At 36.8% G+C, this 5,937-nt stretch overlaps 1 pseudogene; it reads right to left on the reverse strand.

Annotated features, from left to right (window-relative positions):
- Positions 1-1,185: 1,185 nt before the first annotated feature.
- LOC139653831 (uncharacterized) lies at positions 1,186-4,415 on the reverse strand (annotated as a pseudogene).
- Between the last annotated feature and the right edge of the window lie 1,522 nt (positions 4,416-5,937).

The raw sequence follows: 5,937 nt of genomic DNA on the forward strand, positions 1-5,937 counted from the left end.
TACATTGTAATAAATGGCATGATTGTCAACCGGTTAAATTTATGAAGATTCCCATTCTGAGCAATTTACTCCTCAACTGCATAAGATTATCATGGCTTTGTCCTGCTGTTCCCTGCTCCTTCATCAGTACAGAAAAAAAATAAGTACCACATAATGTTGAGATCTGACGTAGAATTTGAAAAGATACATACCATGACTCTTAGCTAGAGAGCTAGTAAGCTAAAGCTAGTATGTAGCTAGTTTGGTGACTGTGACAAGGCTAATCTATTTTAAAACACAACTTCTGTCAAATCAGAATCTATCAAACCAAATGCATATGAGGCATCTGTATTTAACACCATCATAGCAGGCAAATTGGGAAGTTGGTGACTAGCAAACACTCCTAAACATTTTTTGGCATTTTTTAAGCAAGCAAGAATATGGAAAAATGTTTGAGATTTATAAAGGCAAACTTGCGTGACGTTTCTTTATTTCATTTTCAACAAATTTACAAATTAAATTCCTAAACATGTTCATATATGGAGGATTTTGTGTAGACAGTTCACAAAAAACCCAGTTTAATCCATTTTGAATTCAGACTGCAGCACCAGAAAATGAGGAAAAAATCAAGGAGATTGAATACTTTCTGAAGACATTGTATCTATCATACTCACACAGCTGGGCATGATATGGGAAACAGTACTATTTTCAGTGGCAAAGAGTTAAGAGATGCTACAACTGAGACATGTTGTTGCTTTTACAACATTTACTAGAACAGTCACATTCAGTTCTCATTGTATGTAGCCAAAAAACAAAAGATATTTTAATTGGTTGCATGCTGATATAATCTGTACAAGATTAGAACTATCCCTATCTAACTAACCCTATCACGTTTAATAGTTGCATAATTCCATTCAGTGAATAAACATCTTTTAATTGGTTGCAAGTCAGTCTTAGTTGGTCCACTACATGCAACGGAAGATTCAGGGGGGTGAGACTGTAATATTGATTCAGTCAGATGCACTGATTCATGTACATGTACCTGAATATACCAACAAAATAAAATTATTTAGGTATTATTTAGGTATTTACAGCAATCAGTCACACATTAAAATGTATTTGTTTCTTGCATATCGATCTAAGCATCTGACTGGATATATGCACAAATTCACCTGAGGCCAGAAGCAGTGCCTGGGAGTAGCTTGCTCAAGGACACTTTGACCCGGAAGCACACACTAGCTGTTGTTGGGATTGGATCTGTAACCTTTGGGGTGCAGGACAGTCTCTCTCATCCTCTAATATAGGGATAACTGAGATGCTGACTTTCAGATCATCCAAGACTTGCTGCAAATTCTCTGCTGTCTCCCTGATTGATCGGACAAATCTCATGATCTCAGATCTGATTGGATCAGCCTGTGGGTTAGACGTGGCCTCCGATGTGGAGGGTACTAGTGCAGATCTGTCAGAGATGGGCACTAATGCTCTGCTGTCAGCCGCAGGTACTACCTCAGAACAGATTTTGTCTTTTACCAGTGCTTCCTTTGCTTGTCTAATATGGTGGATCTCTTTAGCATCCATGGCAATGAAGAAGATATCTGCTGCCACAAACAAACCAGAGAGCACACCTGTTGCTACCTCTGCCACACACGAACTGCCCTGGCTGTCTGTGCTGCCACCCTGCCAATGCTCATCACCTGAGCTAGTCGGGCCAGTTCAGCAATGCCGCCCACTCCCCTCCCAGCCTGATGCCAAGCCTTGCTAGGTTTTCTTGACTGGAATTGCTACGCTCAAGGTCAAGTGAATCAGCTTTGTCAGCTGAGTCATACTCCTCCTGATATTCTCTAAGCCATGTTGATCTCCTGAAGCCACATGACTACAGCATTAATTTTCTCGTCAAACTCTTTAATGATGTTTCGGATAGCTTTACGATCAGAGGATTGGTTGACCATATTAGTGATGTTCGAGACACCAGCAGTGGCCCCACCAGCTGTAGCCACCCCTATACCGACCCCAGTGACCACAAAGGGAGGCCCCGACAGTAAAGGGCCAGAATAAGGCCCACTATGGACGTAATACCCCCCACTGCCCCGATCACTCCCCCCGTCAGACTGCCAATGGTGGTGCCCTGGTGCACACGCTCCAAACTGTCTGCCACAGCTCTCAGCCTGTCCACATTGGTGTGAAGTTCCTCCACAGTTTCTTTGCTCTATCCAAAAAACATAGAAAGTGTCAATGGACAAACAGGTAGAAAAAGGAATCGACAGATATTTAAATTTTCTCATCTTTTAGGTTGTCAGTTGATCGAGAGTGACGCAAGTTGTGTATTACATGCCCATTCAGTAGTATTTTATAACACTTGGGAAAGACGGCAATATCTACTAATACAGGAAAGTTGGTAGGATAAATTAGAGATGTGGGACATATGTGGTGTTCTTTTGTGGTAATTAAGTCAAACCTTTTTTGAGAGAAAACTAATAACAAAGGGTCTCCCCAGAATCTCGCTGGCTGAAGGTCTTAAGTCATGGTATTTCCTGAATATGTCACTCAGGAGTTCGCAGAGCTCAAGTGAGTAGCACTCTGGGAGAGACGGGTAAGGACCACGTAGTATCTTGGGGATTAGCTTGGCTGTATTGTCTGCTGAGAACTGAAGGATAATTATTGTTAGAAAATATTCAAAGTTCTAAAAGACATAAAGGACAACATGAAGGAGGAGGTTATATCAGCATGGTAACCGCTCTGTAGGGGATATTATATAAGTCTTAATGAAAAAAACAGATAACAGTGGTAGTCAGTTTATGCAATCATGTAAACGGCTTAATCAGACTATTGCCTCCAGTGCCTGCAGTATTGGCAATAGTCGCATTATTGTGTGCATGTAAATTCACTCAATGTGTATTGAGTGATGGCTTTTAATATGAAAGACCAGCTCCCATTGTGATGAAACTGTAAACTATGACTGAAGCAATAACCATATTTGCATGTTTAAAGTAAATTCATGAATTTATTTATTTTAAATATTGTCGATTTGAAATAAAGTTAGATGCTGAAAGTCCTTCTACTTCCTTCACGTTCATATAATTTCAAAAATCAATGTCACTTCCACCTCCTGCAGCAGACCCCAGGTGATCAGGATCACATGACAGGGGCCTGCTGCTGGAGCAAACAGAGAGGGGCCTGGCACTGGAGGTCTGCAGCCAGACCCTTCTCTATTGAAGACCACCCAAGTCAAGACCAAGAACAACGGTAGTCAAAACCAATAAACTGTTGTCAAGCAATGCTTCTAACTGAATTTGGGCAGCTACAGGGGAAAATATTATATAATATAATAATATATATATATAATATAATATATATATAACATTACATATGAAGTTTGAGACTGATGCCCGAGACCAAGACAGAGAACAATTAGGTCCAAACCCAAGACCATGAAAACTCTGGGTAATACTTACTGCTAGCTTTAGAGTACACAGCTCATGGAGTATGCATCCTACTGACCAAATGTCACTGCAAATAAAACATAAGTCATTATTATCTTTTTGTCATTGTGATTGTTAAATTGTTGTTGTCAGGTTAAAAACTTCTCCTCAGAAAGTCAGATACAGCACCAAAAATCCAACATATAAGTCATTTAGAAACCTTATTTTACAGCAGTGCATGGAATGTACATTTGATTGTTTGTACATTTGATTGTTTGTCATAGCTATACTGATGAGACACAATTGTTACATTGTAACAATGTTAAATCAAAATATATTAGGAAACTTTTTAAAATATATTTTAAAGATATGAAATAATACATAATTTTACTGTAATATGTTTTCCCAAAATGGATCAATAGCATTTTGAGTATAGTATTGAGAATACATCCACAACCATACGCCCAAAATTATTTTTCTGTGTTTCCCCTTGCTTTGTGTCCTTGGTATTTTCATGGTCCCCATTGTCATATAAACCTTGGTAATGACCTGGGACAGTTATGGAAAATGACTGAAGTTGCACTATATGTCATGGAATTTGATTTATGGAATTTGATTAGCAGAAATATGTGGGAAATCTGTAGTGTGCAAAGCAGGAAAGAAAACTATTTTCTCAACCAGCCAAAGAAACTGTTCACAAAATCCACACATTTTTTACCTTTTTACTCATTTCACTATTTTACCAGACAAATATGATTGGTAGCTATGACAACATAATGATGGCTGGCAACTCCATTCTCGCTTCTCAAATTGCTAGTCGGACTGTAAACAATGGCCAGCGCACGGAAGAAGAAGTCTTGGCCCGGATGTCCGCTGGCTACACCGGAAACCCCGAAATATTGGCTGTCGCCCCCAGAGTCTAATCGTCGTCAGACGGATAGACGATGGGTTCCGAGATTGACCAACTGGTAATTTCCCATCCTGGTGCAAAGCTCTTTACCTTTTAGCATTGAACATCTCATCTGCCAAGGTTTCTGGTGGCAAGTAACTTATTGCTACTTTTTCCGAAGGATCTGAATTAGTGGTTGACAGAAAGGTTGAACTGTGTGAACAAAAAATATATTTACAGGATAGTAAAAAACTGTATCCTAACTGATAAATACATTAATGAGGTATATTAAGTATATGATGTTTGATTATATTTTTTATAATTAGTAGTATACTGTACTTTTCATTGACTTTCCCAAATTCACCCAAGCGCACTGTTCCAAATTCTGTGAGAAATATAGTCTAAAAAAGAAAAGGTAAAATCTTAGCTTTAAATTACTAGTTTCTCTAAATTCAAAACATAATAATTGACCATAATATATTAACTGCTCATAATGTAGTAAAATCAAATTAATGTAATAAAACCCATAACGTAGTAAAAATAATATATAATAAAATATTAAATAATAAAATCTTGAAATCCGTAATAGCTTAATAGCTTTTTCCATAACGTAATAACTTCTTATGTTATTACTAGTTTATTACATTATAGTGTAATGTAATGTAATATTTTTTCTAAATAACATAATAACATAAACCAGTAATGTAACGATAGTCTAGAATGTCTTTTAATTTACTGTGTTGTTCTTTTTGGTGTAGACTTTTTGGTGCTTTGGGATCAGCTCCCTTTGGTATCATATTTTATCACCAGTGTTGTAGTTTGCTTCATTCTGTGCTTTGTGCTGCCTTTCATAATTTCCAGTATACCCTGTGATACTTAAAGGAGCTTTGTTGAATACATTGATGTACTCTGTGCTACTCTCTGGTACTAAGAAATACTTTGTGATTCTTGCTTTGTGGCACTTGGAGATCATGTGGCAATGTAATAAATGGTCAATAAAGTGGTAAGTTATTACATTATGGGCAAAAATGCTGCTATGTTACAGGTTCAAGATTTTATCACATTATTGGATTTTTTTTTTTGTTTTGTTTTTTTTTGTTATTGCGTTATGGTCGATTATTTTGTTTTGGGCCTTTACAAGCATTGGTAAATAATTAAACTTTGAACTTGACAGTTGTTCAAAATGTATTTAAATGTGAATTTGCTACTTAGATATTTGATATATATGAAATAATATAATAATGTATCAGACATATATTTAATAAATAGGTTGGTAGTAACTTACCTTTATCTTTATTAATGTTCAATAGTAATAAAGCAGTAGCCAACCTTGTATTAGCATTTTAGTTCTATTTTAAGGGTGCTTCCACCATCATCAGGTAATATGACAAATGTATAATTATTTAGACACAAATCAAAAACTGCAGTGACAGCCAAGAGTGTAATGATTCATTGATTAAAATATTTGTTCTACATTAACCATGCTGTGGCCATGCAGGCTATTGCTAATCAGTTCTGTAAAACCTAAGATTAGGTGCCACAAGCAATATTTAAGATTTTCAAATATCAAATTGGACGCTTTTGTTAACTTTGCAACATTTTGTGAAATGAGAAAACGTTAGAAACAGTTATTTAGATGAATAATGATCA

The sequence above is a fragment of the Centroberyx affinis genome, unplaced genomic scaffold, assembly GCF_046629955.1.
Source record: "Centroberyx affinis isolate AG114_WGS23_722 - 3 ecotype Tasmania unplaced genomic scaffold, CSIRO-AGI_Caff_v1 ptg000138l_1, whole genome shotgun sequence".
NCBI classification, from domain to species: Eukaryota; Metazoa; Chordata; class Actinopteri; order Beryciformes; family Berycidae; genus Centroberyx; species Centroberyx affinis.